Source organism: Rutidosis leptorrhynchoides, chromosome 9, assembly GCF_046630445.1.
Source record: "Rutidosis leptorrhynchoides isolate AG116_Rl617_1_P2 chromosome 9, CSIRO_AGI_Rlap_v1, whole genome shotgun sequence".
Lineage (NCBI taxonomy): Eukaryota > Viridiplantae > Streptophyta > Magnoliopsida > Asterales > Asteraceae > Rutidosis > Rutidosis leptorrhynchoides.
Window position 1 is genome coordinate 155,733,388 of NC_092341.1, and position 22,507 is coordinate 155,755,894.

Here is a 22,507-nt window from a genome sequence, read left to right on the forward strand (position 1 = left end):
ATATTATTGTAGAATCAATCCCAACCCTGTATAGAGAACTCGATCATTACTACATATAGAGTGTCTATGGTGATTCCAAATAATATATATAGATGTGTCGATATGATATGTCAAAACCTTGAATACGTGTCCCGGTATTTAAAGTGCGTAAAATAAATAACAGAAATTAAATAACGATAAATAAAGTGCATAAAGTAAATAACAGAATTTAAATAACAATAAATAAAATTGCGAGAGTTAAATTGTGATAAAATAAATTACGATAATTAAATTGCGATAAATAAAATGTAATACGGAATTAACAGTTAGCTAGGAATAGTTAGCTAGGATTTTGTTAGCGTGGATTCTTAACAAAATTTCATATTGTTAATTAGTCTGTTTCTAATCAATTTTTATTGTGTCCAATTTTCTTCATTATGCCACTTGTTGAATTCTGATATGTCAAAATCCTAATATGAAATTTGAATTTGCATGAAAATAGTTATTCTTTGGTGAATGGATACGTATATCGGTGGATGTAAGTAGGATAGTATATGACTGTTGAAACAGATTCGAAGAACGTACAATGTAACTTATTAATGTGAAATTTAAATAGTCCTCGGGTATTACCTACCCGTTAAAATATTTTCACCATTCACAGTTTGTACAAGAGAATTTTTAATTACAATCTTTATGAAAACATATATACATATATATTTTCTTCAGATGTATTCATGGATTTAATGAGTTAATATGATATTAAACTCATTCGCTTTTCGGTTGGAACTAGAATAAATAATCTCTAAAACTTTAGAGATTACATATTCGCCATGTCGAACGAAGATCATACTCAAAGTACAGATGATGATATTGAAGCATGGATTGTTGATGGTGCTGGTGCTGTTATTGATTGTACTGTTGGTGCCGGTGATGTTGCTGAAGCTGGTACATTTTGCACCATATTCTTCGAATTGATTATTCGAGCGCGAAGTTCGTTGACTTATTACTCCAGGATGATTGTCGGTAGGAACGAGCAGATGGATAAGGTTCAGAATTGTGGATAGAATATGATCTTGTCGAGTTACCCTGGAAATGAGACTGAAAATGGTGTCTCGAACAGGTTCGCCGGTAAACGCTTCAGGTTCATTGTCAAGAGGTGAATTCGGTTGATGGAAGGGATTGCCTTCTGCGCGTTTCCATTAATTAAGTCAACTACGAACCCATCAGATGAATTGATAATGGTTGATTGGTTGATTCGTGCCGATGATGCTATTTTTGGAGCTTAGGTGAACATCTATGTCGGAATAGCTGTCGGAATAACTATTGGAATAGCTATCGGAATCTGAGGGACTCGAACTAGTTGCAGGATTCATCTCGTACAATCAGATGAAGGATTTTCGATAAGAAATAGATTATAGGATGTAGATTAGTACCCTGCAATACATAATTTACATATGCATATATAATACTAAAATCCCATAAGTTACGGAGGAATCTACGGAAGTTTTCAGGCAAAGTTACAGTAACAGATACGCTAAGATATGAAGTAGCAGATACGCTAAGATATGAATTTTTGTCTATACACTATTCATGCCGTCAATGCAGTAAAACGTGTCTAGACTAAAAATAATGAGCAGGTAATTTCCTAAGGATGATAAGCAGATGATTTCTGACAAAAATGATAAGCAAAACTTTTGACATACAGACACGGTCGAAGTCCAGACTTACTAAAGCATCCTAACGACTATCAGTTAGACACACTAATGCAAGACCTGGTTCGCTAAGACCATCGCTCTGATACCAACTGAAAGGACCCGTCCTAATCCATCCGGACGAAGTCCATATTGATTATAAACGATTCACAACAGTTGATTACATCGCGAGGTATTTTACCTCTATATGATACATTTTACAAACATTGCATTCGTTTTTGAAAAGACAATCTTTCATTACAACGAAAGTTGACGGCATGCATACCATTTTATAATATATCTAACTATAACTGATTTAATAATAATCTTGATGATCTCAACGACTCGAATGCAACGTCTTTTGAAATATGTCATGAATGACTCCAAGTAATATCTTTAAAATGAGCAAATGCACAGCGGAATGTTTCTTTTATACCTGAGAATAAACATGCTTTCAAGTGTCAACCAAAAGGTTGGTGAGTTCATTAGTTTAACATAAATAATCATTTCATAATTTTAATAGACCACAAGATTTCATACTTCCATTTCTCATAATCATACGTCCCATGCATAGAGACAAAAATAGCATTCATATGGATTGAACACCTGGTAACCAACATTCACAATAAGCATATAAGAATATCCCCATCATTCCGGGATCCTCCTTCGGACATGATATAAATTTCGAAGTACTAAAGCATCCGGTACTTTGGATGGGGCTTGTTGGGCCCGATAGATCTATCTTTAGGATTCGCGTCAACTAGGGTTTCTGTTCCCTAATTCTTAGATTACCAGACTATATAGGGTGATATTCGATTTGATAATCCAACCATAGAATGTAGTTTTGATCACTTGTGTCTATTTCGTAAAGCATTTATAAAAGCAGCGCATGTATTCTCAGTCCCAAAAATATATATTACAAAAGTATTTAAAAAGGGAATAATAAAACTCACCTAATGTATTTTGTAGTAAAAATACATATAACGATATTGAACAATGCAGGATTGGCCTTGGATTCACGAACCTATATCATTTGTATATTTATTAAGATACATTATTGTAATCGAACAAATATATATATAAATTTATTAATTATGTCCTTTTTATATTAATATTATGTGTATGTTTCTTATATTCCTTTTGTTATATAAAAATATTAATTTTTATTATGTTATATGTATTAAGTATATATATATATATATATATATATATATATATATATATATATATATATATATATATATATATATATATATATATATATATATATATATATATATATATATATATATATATATATATATATATATATATATCGTTTGTTTGTTAAAATATAGTAATTATAATAATACCATAATATTACTTGTAATGAAAAAAAAAATGATAATAATGATAATACTTAATGATATTAATAAAAATATTAAAGTTAATAATTTTGTTAATAATACTATTGACGATAGTTTTTAATTATAAATTTCATAATGATAATGTTAGCAGTTTTTAATAATATGAATAGTTGTGTAATAATATTGATGATAATGATTTCAATAATTAGTAATTCACTTAGATCATAATTTTATTCATAGTTTTTAAATCTATATATTTGTATATATATTTATGATCTTAATAATAGTATCTTTAAAACTTTTATTATCATAGTTATGATACTTTTAATAACACTAATATGGATATTACTGATAATTTTAATGATAACCTTTATAAAATTGATAGTGATGATAATAAGTTTTAGAATACTAATAATAATAAGAATAATAATATTGATAGTAATAATAATAATTGATCTTCATACTACTTAATAATAATAATACTAATAATAATAATATTATTACTTAATAATACTACTAATACTCATATTAACCATATTATTAACATTACTCATAATAATAATACTTCTAATACTAAATACAACAGTAATAATCAGAACAATAATAATAATATTAATAATAATAATAATAAAAATAATAATAATAATAACATAATAATAAAGTATTTGCAAGACTACCTAAATGAATTGAGCCTCAAAAAAATAAACGACCATGATGGGTCTCGAACCTCAGACCTCTCGATAACTCGACAACGCCTCAAACCATTACGCTGCTGTGTCTTTTCTGATTTTATACAAACTTCCAATTTATTTAACCAGTTTCCCGTATTAATTCCTTTCTTCCTCATCTGGTAATTAGTCGATCATAATACTATCTTCATAAAACAAGTTTCCAAATAAAGATTCAAGACTTGGAATTTAATTAAAACGAATTGGTTTTGGAAAAATCAATTCAAAAGAAATACAATAAAATAAAAAATGTCGTAGAGTGCTCCTATTGTTGCTCGATAACATATGCAGAACATTAAATCAAACTCACCTTTTTAATACGTTTTAAGCCATGACACCGGAAAGGATTACGTTCCAAATCCATCCTATAAACTCTAGGAACTATCAATTTAATAGAAATCATAACAGAAATTTCAAATTCGTTCAAGAACATTTGTTTGACTTTTTAAGTTTAAAACTTTGACTTTTAAAATTCTCGATCAATATGGTGAATTGGATCTTAATATTTTGCAGAAAGATTTCTTATAAGATTCCTAACAAAACCCTATTTTTACAATTTGATAATATTTGCAGAATCAAGCTTGTAGTAAAAAGATGAAGGAACAGATGTAAGCGAGCAAAAAAAAATAAAAAAAAAATATACCTGATTAAATCTGAATTTAGCAGCTGTTATATGATTTAGTGATAATGATGAAGGACGTTTTAGCCAAATTATGAGTCGATCGATTTATATGGTTGGAGGTTGTCGACTGGTTCATCACGAGCAGAACAGGGAGAAAAAAGAAAAAAAACAGAAAAAGAAATAAAGAATTAAAACTGATGTTGATTTCCTACTAACTACTTGTACGCAGAATCCTATATATCTGAATTTATATATTATATTTAATATTAATAATAATTTATATTAATAATAATAATTCTGTTAATAATAATAATTAATAATAAAGATAATAATAATTTTTACTAAAAAATAACAATAATAAAAAATAATAATACATTAATAGAATAGAAAACATAATAACAATAATAATACATTAATAGAATAGAAAATATAAATAGATAAAAAAAAAAAATCTTGTAAGTTGTTAATAAAAGAATTCCTCCCGTGTGAATCGTAAAAGCAAACATATACTCGTCTGTGAACCCGTGATCCTATTTTGGTTATTTCAAAAGTAACATAAAATAATAAGTGGATGTGGGAGATAGAGAGATTAGATAGGTAGATGATGGAAATTATTCGATAGCAAAAAACAAAATCAGTTATATGTAATTTTCAATTGTAATAGTGAGCCATCATAATAGTCCGTACTTCATTGACATGTATAACTAATATGAATTTAGTGGAAAACAAACAAACAATCGTAAATATTATAATAATAATAATATCCATTGAGAAACAAAAACATGTAATTTGTGAAATGGTGGAATGTGAAAGTAATCGTTTAGCAACAGAAAAGAAAGACGATAATTGATAGAGGCGATGGGTTGTTGGTTTAGTGTTAACACATGTGTATACACATTGGTGCAGATTATAAATACATTTTAATATCAGTTTTTATTATATAACTGAATATATTAAGTATATATATTTTCAATAAATAAATTTAATGTTTATTCTTATATTTTACAATTAATATTTATGTACATATATATATATATATATAAATATATATATATATATATATATATATATATATATATATATATATATATATATATATATATATATATATATATATATATATATATATATATATATATATATATATATATATATATATATAACTATTTACAATTAGTTGTTCGTGAATCGTCGGGTATAGTCAAAGGTTTAATACATCTATGTAAACGGTTAAAAGATTTTAAGGCTCAACATTCCAGACTTGATTATCGTGTCGAAATCAATAAGGATTAAGTTTAAATTTGGTCAGAAATCTCTGGGTCATCACATATTGACCCACTCATGCCTGGTATTGCCACAGATGGTCCATTTGTTCCAACTGAGACTATTGATAGTATTCCAGCTACTGCTGACAATCTTGCCATTCCTGGCAGAGAGGTTGTTCTCACTCCAGCTAAATGGGATGCTGAGGACAAACGTCGTGTTAGACTTGACCCTAAAATCAGAACTCTGTTAGCTATAACTTTACCTAACCACCTTTTAAACTGATTAAGGGAAAATTGAATGCTAAGCTTATGTTAGACTATCTAGATGTTACTTATGAATGTTGGGATTTAACAAGTTCATAAAAAACTTAAACCATTTTAAGAATTAAGAAAGCGGAAGCATGTTAATTACCAATTTAAAACTTGTTAATCTTTAACCAATTAAAGTTAAATCCCAATTAGGATCAAGTTGTGATATATATACTTACAAACTACAAGCAAGTAAAGAGATTATACCTACTCCAAGCTTGCTAGTAAATGATGAAGATGATGATGTTGAATGGAGCTCCAAAACTATGAAACCTCAAGTTGTTATACCCCAAACTTTGCACCAACACCTTGTACTTTGGTTAGGATTTTTGACACTTGAATTAAACTTGCAAAAACCAAAATCTTGAACCCCTTTGAGCTCCCTTTAGCCCACGGCCAGCAGCAGCAGATTTTCAAAGTTTTGTGCAGTTTTTTTTGCTTAGTCACATGATGTCTTGATGTGTGTTTGCATGTTATAGGAATTGGGAAAGCATGGGCATCAAAGGGAATCTCTAGCATGCTTCTTCAACTCCCAATGCCTTTTCAAGGACTTAATAATAATATACATTATATATAAAAAAAGACTGATTTTATAAAATCAGTTTTTATAAAACTTAATTTTATAAAACACATTATATAAACATGTATATTATTTGTTATGTATATTTTATAAAACCAATTTTATAAAATGTGACATAACTTAATTATTTAACCTATAAATAATTAAATCCTTGTTATATAAGTTATTTCATAACTTATATATAAACATATCAAGTGACATTATTTAAGAAACCCTTTTCTTTAAAGTTCAAGTGTCGTGTATTTAATCAACGATCCAACCGCTAAAATTAAATACGAATAAAGTGTCGGTAAGTTTGTTATTGGGTATGACCCGACTTGGATCATAACACATTAGCCACATTAATTTAATATGTCTCTCGGGCATACGAAATACCTTCAATCTCCCACTTGCACGAGAAACATAAGAAATTAATGCAAGTGATGGATACAGCCTAACACACCGTCCATCACCCCTAATATGTTATGACTTTGTGCCATTCAATAACATCATCCCTTTTCGAGCTCCCTACTCGAACTGATATATGTAGGTGAATCTTTCATTATATCCTTTCGTCCTAGATGTCATGTTAAATCCAAGAGATACAGAGTGATCACTCTCTTATAGATTTAACTTTTCAGGCCTTAGACATCTGACTCTCAACGAATAAGAGGGACAAATTCCATCTTGACTACATACGTCCTAGATATACACTTTGTAATATACCTGAGTTCTTCCTTATGTACTACCATGTTTCAGAATAGCGAAGGAAAGAATCAAGGCACAGTACTTGGTGAATATCCGAACCCGATATGTATCTCAGGTCAGAGGATACAATGATATTCGCCTTTACTCAAGATTACATGTGATCAACCACAAAGGCTCTATACAGTAATTCTTGAGAGCGGGTCTTCCAATATTTGTTTCCCACAAATATCTATGAACCTTGGTTGCAACCTTGCCCCACATTCAACCTATGAATGTATACCAATCCAAGTTCATAATAGTCTAAACCTCACACTTGTTCCCACAAATGTGATCGACTACGGAATTTAGAATAGTTGCTTATTCATGGATGAAATATGCAAAATAGGAACATGACTCATAATTAAATTAATACCATAATTATATTAATGAGTTTGAACTAATTCGTTCCGTTACAATACATAAAGTAGATCAATTCCAATCACTAGAATATCGAAGCCCTAATGCACAAACATGTCCCTCATGTTTTGGCCCATGTAAAAGCTTCGTGAGTGGATCCGCAACATTATGATCTGTGTGAACTTTGTGAATACATATCTTTCCCTTTTCAACCTCATCCCTGATGTAGTTGAATCTCCGCTCAATGTGACGAGTCTTTTGATGAGCACGAGGCTCCTTGATTTGAGCAATCGCACCCTCGTTGTCACAAAAGATCTCAAGAGGGTCCTGAATGGAAGGGACCACTCCTAAGTCGTCGATGAATTTCTTCATCCATGCAGCTTCCTGAGCTGCCAGTGAGGCGGCAATGTACTCCGACTCTGTAGTGGATAACGCAACAACCTCCTGTTTCGAACTCTTCCAAGAGACCGCACCACCATTTAACATGAAGACATAACCGGATTGTGATCGAGAGTCATCTCGATCAGTTTGGAAACTCGCGTCTACGTAACCTTTTACGGCGAGTTCCTCCTCACCAGACCCGTATATTAGAAACATATCCTTAGTTCTCCTAAGGTATTTCAATATACTTTTAACAGCAATCCAATGACTGTTTCCTGGGTTGTTCTGGTATCTACTTGTCAAGCTTAGAGCGCATGACACATCCGGTCTAGTACATATCATTGCATACATGATAGACCCAATAGCGGATGCATATGGGACTTTCTTCATTCTCTCTTGTTCATCTTTCGTGGTAGGACACTGAGATGAACTGAGAATGGTTCCTCTTTGAATAGGTACCAAACCTTTCTTAGAGTTTTCCATCTTGAACCTTTTCAAGATTTTATCAATGTATGTACTTTGACTTAAACCTATCAATCTCTTGGATCTATTTCTATAGATCCCTATCCCCAATATGTATTGTGCATCTCCAAGATCCTTAATGGAGAAGCAACTCTTTAGCCAAGTTTTGACTCCTTGCATTGTGGTAATATCATTCCCAAATAATAATATATCATCCACATATAGTACAAGGAACATGATGGTGCTCCCACTAGCTTTCTTATATACACAAGCTTCATCACCATTTTTAATGAAGCCAAATTTCTCGGCTTCCTCATTAAAACGATGATTCCACATTCTAGATGCTTGTTTCAATCCGTAGATTGACTTCTTTAACTTGCATACACTTTTAGGATATTTTGGATCAACAAAACCTTCAGGCTGGACCATATAGACATCTTCCATAAGATATCCATTTAGGAAAGCGGTTTTGACATCCATTTGCCATATTTCATAGTCGTAGTGAGCAGCAATGGCAAATAATATCCTAATAGACTTTAGCATTGCCACAGGCGAGAAAGTTTCATCATAATCAACCCCTTGAGTTTGAGTGAAACCTTTTGCAACAAGTCTAGCTTTATATGTATCCAAGTTTCCATGTATGTCGGTTTTCATTTTGAAAAGCCATTTGCAATCAACTAGCTTAGAGCTAGGAGGTTGCTCAACAAGTTCCCACACTTGGTTTTCATACATGGATTGCATCTCGGCGTTCATGGCTTCCTGCCATTTATCTTTATCAATCCTTGATAAAGCATCTTGGTAGTTTGTTGGTTCATCCAAATCGACCGTATAGCAACCATCTATGAGAAACCCATATCTCTCAGGAGGATTGCTAATCCTACCAGATCTACGAATGTCTTGTGTATTTTGATCATCCATTTGATCACTATCAACATTTTCATGTTGAGTGCTAGTGTCAACCAATTGTGTATCATCTACTTGATCTTGAACCTCTTCAAGATCTATCTTCCTTTCACTATTTCCTTCCATTAGGAACTTAGTTTCAAGGAATTCCGCCTTCCGAGCAATAAATACATTCTGCTCGGATGGATCATAGAAATAGTATCCCATATCATCCTTGGGATATCCTATGAAGATACACTTCGTGGATCGAGCATTCAACTTATTAGGGACGTAACGCTTAGGATAAGCTTCACATCCCCATACTTTTAAGTATGATAGAGATGGAGGTTTACCAAACCACATCTCGTGAGGAGTTCGTTCCACTTTCTTGGTTGGGGCCATATTTAAAATACGAGCCGCGGAGCTTAGACAATAACCCCAAAATGATAGAGGCAACGAGCTTCTTGCCATCATAGATCGAACCATATCCATTAGGGTTCGGTTCCTCCTTTCGGAAACTCCATTAAGTTGGGGTGTTCCGGGTGGAGTAAGTTGTGAGATAATCCCACAACTCCTAAGATGATCTTGGAAGGCATCGCTTAGGTATTCACCTCCTCTATCGGTACGTAGTACCTTAATTGTCCTATTGAGTTGATTTTGTACTTCGTTTTGATATTCTTTGAATGCTTCAAACGTTTCGTCCTTGTGTCTTAATAAGTAGACATATCCGAAACGACTAAAGTCATCAATGAAAGTAACAAAGTATCTTTCACCATTCCTAGTTATGGGTTTAAAGGGTCCACATACATCCGAATGTATTAATCCCAATAAATCTTTAGCCCTTTCATAAGTCCCTTTGAAAGGTGCTTTAGTCATCTTGCCTTGTAAACAAGATTCGCATACATCAAATGAATCCATTTCATTTGATTTCAAAAGTCCATTCCTTTGAAGTGTATGCATTCGGTTCTTGTTTATGTGACCAAGGCGACAATGCCATAAGTAGGAATCACTCAAATCCCTTTTGAGTTTCTTGGTGCTTGTATGGTATATAGAGCTCGATGATGCGTCATCATGAACCAATTCATAAATTCCATTTGAAGGCGAAGCCTTGAAATAGAATACATTATCTAAATAAATATGGATATCATCATTAACAAAATTAAGATTAAAACCACATTGTTTCAAACGGGAAATGGAAATAATGTTTCGACATAAATCGGGTGCATACAAAACATCTTTCAAAATAAGTTCCAAACCACTTGGAAGCTTTAACACAAAGTCTCCTTGAGTCTTCACTTGCACTTTGGCTCCATTACCCATGTAGAGACTTGATGTTCCCGTTTGCTTGCTACTTCTTTTGAACCCCTGCAATGAATTGCAAATGTGAGTTCCACATCCAGTGTCTAATACCCATGTATTAGAAGAAGTAATACTAAGCTCTATATATACCATATATATATTACCTGAGGTTTGCCCTGCATCCCTCTTGTCCTTCAACTCCTTAAGATAGATCGGACAGTTTCGTTTCCAATGACCCATTTCACCGCAACCGAAACATGGGTCTTCCTTGGGGTTTGCCTTCTCGGCTACCTTTTGCTTCTTAGCCTTGTTGATGGTTGGGGTAACCATCTTCCCCTTCCCTTTGCCTTGGTAAGCGGGTCCTTTTCTCTTAGCCACCTTTGGCTTAGAGGTCTTACCTTTGGACCCACCTTGATCGATTGCTAACACGGGTAAAGCCCTTTTACCCATGCTAGTTTCCGCCGTTCTAAGCATACCGTGAAGCTCACCTATGCTCTTATCCATCCCATTCATATTGTAATTAATTACAAATTGATCAAACCTTTTTGATAGGGAGTTAAGGATAAGATCGGTGGCTAACTCATTAGATATGTTTAGGTTAAGACGGTTAGCACGATCAATAAGGCTCTTCATTTTGAGGACATAAGAGGAGACGGATTGGGTGTCATCCATACGACATGCATGTAGCGCTCGAACCGTTTCGAAGCGCTCGACACGTGCTTGTTGAAGGAACATCTCCTTCAATTGCGTAATCATGTCATATGCACTATGATGTTCGAAATCCTTTTGGAGTTCGGGTATCATAGTCCCAAGCATTAGACAAGCGACTTGCACCGAATCGGCGCAATACTTGTCATAATAAGTCATGCCCTCTATATCTTCCTCATCCGGTTGGTCGGGAATAGGGTCCTCCAACACATACGCTTTGTCCTCAAGTTTGAGGACAATCCTAAGATTACGGAACCAATCCATAAAGTTCGTATGGTTGAGTTTGTCTTTCTCGAGGAGAGACCTTAATGATAGGTTGTTTAGGTTAAGTGGTGCGTTGTTCATGTTGTTGTTGTTATTAGCGGCCATCTACAAAATTCAACAAAGTTCTTTTAAGTATTGATTTCAATTTAATAAACAATACCCTTTTAATTTGTTTTATTAAATATTAGAATCCAACGGTAAATCAAATTTCGGTTAGGTGACCTTTATCCCGTCATTTGATTTAGCTAGGTAGTCTTAATGACAATTGCAATCCTTTTGCAACTTCTAATATATGGGATCATGCAATCCTTTTGCATGGCATATTAATCCCATCAACGCCTATTTGTTCCTCATGCTTCGGTGACCCTAAGTTCATGATTCCCAAATCAAGTCGTCCTACTTGCGTAGACATGTAGACTTAACATACAAGTGGTTAGGTGACCTTTATCCCACATGTATGCGAAGTGTACCTTATTCACATTAGTTCACTCATGACGGTTAGGTGACCTTTATCCCATCAAGAGATTCCTAATATGTCTAAGTGTTTCCACAAAAGGATGGCGTTTAACTTGTTTGCCTTGTTTTAGTTAAGGGATTTTAAGTTTTCATAATTCTAGTTTAAGAAAACATTTGCCATACACCAACATGCATTTGGTGTATAGTTCATTATGAAAAGCCAATTTCATGTCTATAAACCATTTTATATATATGATCCTAATCATGATCTTAATAACCGTTTATTAATGTCCTTTTAGCCATATTTAATTTAACCATTTAAATTGACGTTTTGCATGTCGTTAATTAATGTATAATTTAACCAATTAAATTTCCATTTAGCTTGTTGTTAACTTGTGTGATTAACTTGTAGCATACAAACATACAATCCACAATCATACAATAAACAACCATGCATGCAAAACAAATATGTTCACAATCAAGCCATATTGGTAGACATTTGTTTAGCCGAAAACAAATGCCACCGGATAAGGGGTAATAACACAAAGTAGGAGATTTCAAATCTCCCACTTAACCTTGCATCCAAATGCTTCTTCATGTGTTCTTCAAGTCTTCATCATTCTTCATCATTTTACAAAATATATCCTAATACATTTTGTCTAAAAAATGAAATTACAACCTAATCTATTTTACATACCAAATATAAAATAAATTACATAACCAAATGAATTATTACATGCCAAATGAATAAATATTATTACAAACCAATTGAATAAACATCAATCAACCATGCATGCAACCAAACACAAGGTCAAGGCTTAGATTGTGAACATTAACTACATAAGTGATAGGCAATACAGAATCACAAGTGATTGGAAACACAGAATCACAAGTGATCTGCAACACAGAATCACAAGTGATTGGCAGTGCAGAATCACAAGTGATCGGCAGTACAGAATCACAAGTGATTGGCAGTACAGAATCACAAGTGATCTGCAGTACAGAATCACAAGTGATTGGCAGTACAGAATCACAAGTGATTGGCAGTACAGAATCACAAGTGATCGGCAGTACAGAATGCAGAATCACAAGTGATTTTGGCCAAAATGACAACCACCCAAAACCCAAAATTTTACATTCTACTTCATGCATGTTCATAGAATGCAAAATTATAGTGGGTTTAATAACCATCTCGAAGCATATTTCAACAACTTCGGCTCTAGATACCATTGTTGGGATTTAACAAGTTCATAAAAAACTTAAACCATTTTAAGAATTAAGAAAGCGGAAGCATGTTAATTACCAATTTAAAACTTGTTAATCTTTAACCAATTAAAGTTAAATCCCAATTAGGATCAAGTTGTGATATATATACTTACAAACTACAAGCAAGTAAAGAGATTATACCTACTCCAAGCTTGCTAGTAAATGATGAAGATGATGATGTTGAATGGAGCTCCAAAACTATGAAACCTCAAGTTGTTATACCCCAAACTTTGCACCAACACCTTGTACTTTGGTTAGGATTTTTGACACTTGAATTAAACTTGCAAAAACCAAAATCTTGAACCCCTTTGAGCTCCCTTTAGCCCACGGCCAGCAGCAGCAGATTTTCAAAGTTTTGTGCAGTTTTTTTTGCTTAGTCACATGATGTCTTGATGTGTGTTTGCATGTTATAGGAATTGGGAAAGCATGGGCATCAAAGGGAATCTCTAGCATGCTTCTTCAACTCCCAATGCCTTTTCAAGGACTTAATAATAATATACATTATATATAAAAAAAGACTGATTTTATAAAATCAGTTTTTATAAAACTTAATTTTATAAAACACATTATATAAACATGTATATTATTTGTTATGTATATTTTATAAAACCAATTTTATAAAATGTGACATAACTTAATTATTTAACCTATAAATAATTAAATCCTTGTTATATAAGTTATTTCATAACTTATATATAAACATATCAAGTGACATTATTTAAGAAACCCTTTTCTTTAAAGTTCAAGTGTCGTGTATTTAATCAACGATCCAACCGCTAAAATTAAATACGAATAAAGTGTCGGTAAGTTTGTTATTGGGTATGACCCGACTTGGATCATAACACATTAGCCACATTAATTTAATATGTCTCTCGGGCATACGAAATACCTTCAATGAAGGCATGGATGAGGTTATGCAGAACAAGATTATTGCTTTGAAAAGAGAGTATGAAATGTTCTTTGCCTATAAGAATGAGACCCTTAAGCAAACCTTCATTAGGTTTAACTCCTTAGTTGCTGACCTGCTTACTTTGAAAATCACATATACTGATTTTGAACAAGTAAACAAATGCATTGACTCACTGTCTACTAAATGGAAACCTGTGACTGAACCTCTAAGAACCACCCAGACTTTAAAGAACTTTAACATGTCTTCTCTCTATAGTACACTTTGGAACCATGAGAAGGCATAAGCTAAACTTGAACTAAACTTGAAAGAAAACTTTAAGTCTGCCCCCACCACTTCAAAATCTTCTAAAACAGATGATACTGCTCTTATTACTGCTGTTAAAAAGAAAGCTCAAAAGCCTTTACTGGTTCAAAAGTAGACATCAGAAGAAGAGTCAGTTGAAGATGATGTGGAGAGTGGTACTGGATCTAAAGAGAGCAGTGATGATGAAAATGATGTGGAAGGGTTTGCTGAAGGTATGGCTTTGCTGGCTAGCCAGTTTAAAAGGTTCAATCGTAATAGAACCAGCAAGTCATACAAAGGGAGTAAGAAGCCGAGTGCTAGGTATAATAGCAAATCAGTCAAAGGTCCTAAATATGAGTGTTACAATTGTGGGAAGGTTGGACATTTTGCTGCTGAATGCATGTCCAGGAAACCTTCAATCTCACATGCTAAGTCTTTCTCAAAAGCTGATAAGTACAAGACCAAGTATAAAGCTATGAAAGCTCAGATGAAGGAGAGTGCAAAGACTTATAAGAAGGGAAAGAAGCCATAAAAGGTTCTAGTTGCTGAGCATCATGACTGGGATGAAACCAGTTCTTCTTCATCTTCTGACAGTGATACTGATGATGATGATGCCGGTTATGCTTCTGGTAAAAAGTTGTGTTTAATGGCTAAGGAGGTCGAGGATTCTGATGAGGATGATAATGGTAGTACATTTGTGTCTGATATGAGGGAAGTTGACCTGAAAAAGGATTCACCTTAATGGAAAAATGAAATGCTGTATAAGGTTGATAATTTTCGAACTTATACTGATGATGAAAAAGCTGAAATGTTTGACGACCTAAGAGTTGATCTATGTAGAGGCAGTAAACATGAAGAAGTTTTGAAAAATGATAACAAATCTTTAAATGATAAACTTAAAAGCAAAACTAATGAAATTAAAATCTTGAAGGATGAAATTTCAAAACTTGAAAAACAAAATTTTGCTCTAAAGTCCCTTCACGTTGAGGCAGCAGATGTTAAGAACCAGTTAAACGACCTCAAAAAGGTTGTTGCTTCATGGTGTACATCCGCTCAACTCACAGCTAAATGTGTAAATGAGCAGGTGCCTGCCGAAGTTGAAGCCTTCTTTGCTGGTGACTATGCTGCTGCTGCTCTTGCCGAAGTTACTTTTATGGACCCCATTCTTGAAACTGATCCTGAAGCTGTCTTGCCAAATACTTTTTCTAAGATAGTTAAGGGTAAAAAGGTCTTTACAAATAAGTTTGTCAGACCTACAGAGACCCCACCACCGTCCATGAAAGAAATTTTGGAGAATGAAGTAAAAGCCAAGGAAACCAGTACTTCAATTGATGAAACTACTGATCCCTCAAGCATTTACTATATGACTCCAAAAGAAAGATGCATTAAAAGGGAAATCACTGAAAACAATCAAAGAAAGTCAAAAACAATTGATTCCCTTTCGTGTTCAAATTCCACCAATGCTGAGCTAGCTAATGGTACTGGTCAACCAGTAGCTGCTGACAAGCCAGCAAAACGCAATAATGGCAAGTCAAAGACAGCAGCCAAGATTCATACGAATCGACCGGTATCAGCTGACGGGTCAGTAACTTCCCACACTGGCTCATCGAACAACAAAGGCAAAGCAGTATACCATGATTATGGTACTGGTTCTAAAGGAAAGCCGCCCTTAAGGGAAAAGTTAAATTGAACAAAATTGTGGAATCATGTGCAGAGTCATCTATCACGGAGATAATGACTGTCAAGCTTAACCAGCTCATAGCTGCCATATCTGAAAGTAAACCTGATCTTACTGCACCCATTTACTTAGTGTAGTGACCCGAAATTTTCCATGTTTATATATATATATTAAATGAAATTGTTATGATTAAGTGTTTCCAACATGTTAAGCAATCAAACTTGTTAAGACTTGATTAATTGAAATAGGTTTCATATAGACAATTGACCACCCAAGTTGACCGGTGATTCACGAACGTTAAAACTTGTAAAAACTATATGATGACATATATATGGTTATATATATAGTTAACATGATATTATGATAAGTAAACATATCATTAAGTATATTAACAATGAACTACATATGTAAAAACAACACTACTAACTTAATGATTTTGAAATGAGACATATATGTAAAGATTATCGTTGTAACGACATTTAATGTATATATATCATATTAAGAGATATTCATACATCATAATATCATGATAATATAATAATTTAAAATCTCATTTGATATTATAAACATTGGGTTAACAACATTTAACAAGATCGTTAACCTAAAGGTTTCAAAACAACACTTACATGTAACGACTAACGATGACTTAACGACTCAGTTAAAATGTATATACATGTAGTGTTTTAATATGCATTCATACACTTTTGAAAGACTTCAAGGCACTTATCAAAATACTTCTACTTAACAAAAATTCTTACAATTACATCCTCGTTCAGTTTCATCAACAATTCTACTCGTATGCACCCGTATTCGTACTCGTATAATACACAACTTTTAGATGTATGTACTATTGGTATATACACTCTAATGATCAGCTATTAGCTGCCCATGTGAGTCACATAACACATGTGGGAACCATCATTTGACAACTAGCATGAAATATCTCATAAAATTACAAAAATATGAGTAATCATTCATGACTTATTTACATGAAAACAAAATTACATATCCTTTATATCTAATCCATACAACAACGAACAAAAACACCTACAAACACTTTCATTCTTCATTTTTATTCATCTAATTGATCTCTCTCAAGTTCTATCTTCAAGTTCTAAGTGTTCTTCATAAATTCTACAAGTTCTAGTTTCAAAAAATCAAGAATACTTCCAAGTTTGTTAGCTTACTTTCAATCTTGTAGAGTGATCATCCAACCTCAAGAAATCTTTCTTATTTACAGTAAGATATCTTTCTAATATAAGGTAATACTCATATTCAAACTTTGATTCAATTTCTATAGCTATAACAATCTTATTTCAAGTGGAAATCTTACCTGAACTTGTTTTCGTGTCATGATTCTACTTCAAGAACTTTCAAGCCATCCAAGATCCTTTGAAGCTAGATCCATTTGTCTCTTTTCCAGTAGGTTTATCCACAAAACTTGAGGTAGTAATGATGTTCATAACATCATTCGATTCATACATATAAAGCTATCTTATTCGAAGGTTTAAACTTGAAATCACTAGAACATAGTTTAGTTAATTCTAAACTTGTTCGCAAACAAAAGTTAATCCTTCTAACTTGACTTTTAAAATCAACAAAATACATGTTCTATATCTATATGATATGATAACTTAATGATTTAAAACCTGGAAACACGAAAAACACCGTAAAACTGGACATACGACGTCGTAGTAACACCGCGGGCTGTTTTGGGTTTGATAATTAAAAACTATGATAAACTTTGATTTAAAAGTTGTTCTTCTGGGAAAATGATTTTTCTTATGAACATGAAACTATATCCAAAAATCATGGTTAAACTCAACGTGAAAGTATGTTTTTCAAAATGGTCATCAAGACGTCGTTCTTTCGACTGAAATGACTACCTCTTACAAAAACAACTTGTAACTTATAATTCCGACCATAAACCTATACTTTTTCTGTCTAGATTCATAAAATAGAGTTCAATATGAAACCATAGCAATATGATTCACTCAAAACGGATTTAAAATGAAGAAGTTATGGGTAAAACAAGATTGGATATTTTTTATTTTTGTAGCTACGGGAAATATTAACAATTCTATACAAATCATATCCTAGCTAACTTATATTGTATTATACATGTATTCTAATATATTATGTAATCTTGAGATGCCATAGACATGTATGCAAATGTTTTGACATATCATATCGACCCATGTATATATATTATTTGGAACAACCATAGAGACTCTATATGCAGTAATGTTGGAGTTAACTATACAGGGTTGAGGTTGATTCCAAAAATATATATACTTTGAGTTGTGATTTAGCCTAAGACGTGTATACACTGGGTCATGGATTGATTCAAGATAATATATATTGATTTATTTCTGTACATCTAACTGTGGACAACTAGTTGTAGGTTACTAACGAGGACAGCTGACTTAATAAACTTAAAACATCAAAATGTATTAAAAGTGTTATAAATATATTTTGAACATACTTTGATATATATGTACATATTTGTTATAGGTTCGTGAATCGACCAGTGGCCAAGTCTTACTTCCCGACGAAGTAAAAATCTGTGAAAGTGAGTTATAGTCCCACTTTTAAAATCTAATATTTTTGGGATGAGAATACATGCAGGTTTTATAAATGATTTACAAAATAGACACAAGTACGTGAAACTACATTCTATGGTTGAATTATCGAAATCGAATATGCCCCTTTTTATTAAGTCTGGTAATCTAAGAATTAGAGAACAGACACCCTAATTGACGCGAATCCTAAAGATAGATCTATTGGGCCTAACAAACCCCATCCAAAGTACCGGATGCTTTAGTACTTCGAAATTTATATCATATCCGAAGGGTGTCCCGGAATGATGGGGATATTCTTATATATGCATCTTGGTAATGTCGGTTACCAGGTGTTCACCATATGAATGATTTTTATCTCTATGTATGGGATGTGTATTGAAATATGAAATCTTGTGGTCTATTGTTACGATTTGATATATATAGGTTATACCTATAACTCACCAACATTTTTGTTGATGTTTAAAGCATGTTTATTCTCAGGTGAATACTAAGAGCTTCCGCTGTTGCATACTAAAATAAGGACAAGATTTGGAGTCCATGTTTGTATGATATTGTGTAAAAACTGCATTCAAGAAACTGATTTCGATGTAACATATTTGTATTGTAAACCATTATGTAGTGGTCGTGTGTAAACAGGATATTTTAGATTATCATTATTTGATAATCTACGTAAAGCTTTTTGAACCTTTATTTATGAAATAAAGGTTATGGTTTGTTTTAAAAATGAATGCATTCTTTGAAAAACGTCTCATATAGAGGTCAAAACCTCGTAACGAAATCAATTAATATGGAACGTTTTTAATCAATAAGAACGGGACATTTCACTTAGTGTATGACCAGTCACCGATACCAAATGTGAGAAAATGCTACAAGTGTGGCAGCAAGTTTCACTTAGCTAACCGATGTACTCTAACCCTCACCCCATCTGCTGTTGCCTCTTCAAGCAAACCAGCATATAGGAAGAGATCATCAAATATGAGCCTTCCAGAACTCATCCTTGGATGGGTTCCCAAAAAGAACTAATCTTCTAGCTACTGTGCAGGGCATTCAAAACAAGCAAATCTGGTATCTCGATAGTGGATGTTCGAGACATATGACCGGAAGTAAGTCCCTGCTAATGGACTATCAAGAAAAGGATAGTCCAGTTGTTTCATATGGAGATAACTCGTTGGGTTACACAAAGGTTTTTGGTACTTTAACAAATGGGAATTGTAACAACTCAACCCGTTAACCAACAAAAACTGCGAAATAAAAAAAATTTCGAAGCATGCCTGCCCAGGCTGAGTGCGCGGCGCGCACCCCTACCTGTGCGTGGCGCGTCCAAATTGTTCCGTATTCGTAAAAAGATCTAACACTTCCCATCATTTTTAGACGAAATGCTTTTCATAACATAATAGTATAAGTAAAATAAGTACGAATCAATGATAAAATGAGTTTTACATTGCGGGGCCCACATATGCCCAAAATACCATTAAGTACGAAATACGAGTTTCGACCACAAAAAGTTTAATTGCCAAACGTCACTAGAGCATGGTGATTGGGGTTAAACTACCCAAATCTTGGTCGAACTTCCATAAAGCTAAAACCCCCGAGAGTCACTAATCCAAGCGAATACCTTTGCCCTTATCCAAGCCGGATCTTAAAAAGGTAAACAACGAGAGGGTAAGCTAACGCTTAGTGAATGTAATAATTATACACATACATATATAACCTACTTACTTGCAATCACATACACAATTACCTCATACACGCTAGCAATTTAAATGACATACCAACGCAAGGTATAACGCTAAATCTCCAATACCACAAGCTAGCACAAACAATAGCATATATAACTCGAATAATATAAAATGCCACACTACAAATACATAACCATGGTTAACCAATAGTACAAAGGAATGGTACTTCGAATTTCCCATCGGTGTTCCCAACAACCGTTAGCGTACAACGAATTATAACACTAACCCCGGAGTGGTATCGATCGCCCGAACTTTAAACCCACCTGTCACGTAAAATGTGGTATCGATCGCCCGAACTTAAAACCCACACTTTACGCCCACACATAATGATATGGTATCGATCGCCCGAACTTAAAGCCCATATCATATATTAACCCGATGTGGTATCGATCGCCCGAACTTAAAACCCACATCGAATCTCGTACAAGTAAATACATTATATACACACATGTATAATCATTCCACTCACCTTGTCGCCTTGATGAAATGCTACCAAATAATCCGCAACTAGCCGATGGAATGTACCTATTCCATTATCACAAATACAACAACACACTTAGAGTGGATTTACAAACCAACTCAATTCGACACTTCGTGCAATTTCGACCAATTGCACTTCCAAACACAAACGTGCCCAAACTAACCAATAATCACTAACACAAGTGAAAATGGTCTTAATATGCTAAATGAACCCAATCATAAGTGTTGAACACTTATCATTCTCAAAATCACCCAAAACCCCAATTTTGACTCATTTCCAAAATTAGTCTTTCAAATACACAAAATGGGTTCTAACACTTCCATAATCACTAATCCTAGTAATTAAACCCAAATACAAGTCCTAATCATGGCCAATTTGTTCACCAACCCAAAATCCACCAACAACAACCAATAACCGATTACTAGCTTCAATACACTCACTTCAAGAGTTTAAATGGGTTTCCTAACAATTTAAGTTCAAACCCTAACTTCAATATCAAGATCAAACAATGAAATTCAGAGTTTGAACTTACCAAAACTACCACAACGTAGCCATAAACGAGATGAACAACTTTAAAACCCGAGCTTTGGTGAGAATCCAACTCCTTCTTCCCCAAATGAAGCTTTCTCTCTCTAAAACCTCTTCTCTCTCTAGGGTTAAAGATGAGAGTGTTTGTGGTGTAGAAATGAGGATAAGATGATCAATGGATCAGCTTTGAAGGCTCCAAACCGGCCCCAAGTGAAATGACCAAAATGCCCATCATTTAATTCAAAAAGAAAAAGTCAGAAAACTGTCGTCATGTGAGTGCGCTGAGCGCACTCTTAAAGGTGCGCGACGCGCACTAAGATCAGATCAGACAGTCAGCTTTTAAATTTAAACTACGCTTTACCCACTATACGTACATCATTATAACTCTTTGTACCATAAATATTTGGGTGTTACAACTCTCCCCCACTTAGAATCGATCACGTCCTCGTGATCCTCGTCACTTAACCACCCGGAACCGCACTCTATGGTCCTTAACGAACGTTACAATCTGATTTCCACTACATTACACATTAACTCGAAGATTAATCCAACAACTAAATACACACTTCCGAAACGTGCAATACACGCAACATCCGAAGTCTTTAACGATCACTTAGAATACGCGAGACCGCCACGTACTCTTCCAACTCCTCTAGGCAAATCCTTCTCAAAGAGTCACCATTAACAACCAAATCATCACCCGCGTTTTATTAAAAATCCCCAAATCCGAGCACCAGAACTTGTTCAATCCCTCACATCGGGAACCTCAACCAATCTCGTACCGAGATATCACCTCCTAGCGTACCATACCAAGTACATCGCAAGTAGCAACCACAATAAATTCAACACCCGAACCGATGAAGACCGAATATGAAAGCGAATCCAAACGGATAACCCTTACCACTTAACATCCCCCGTAGTTCGCAAACACGGCTAGTACGCAACTATCGTAACATCGTAAGCAAGCGATCAAAACTGCTAACGTC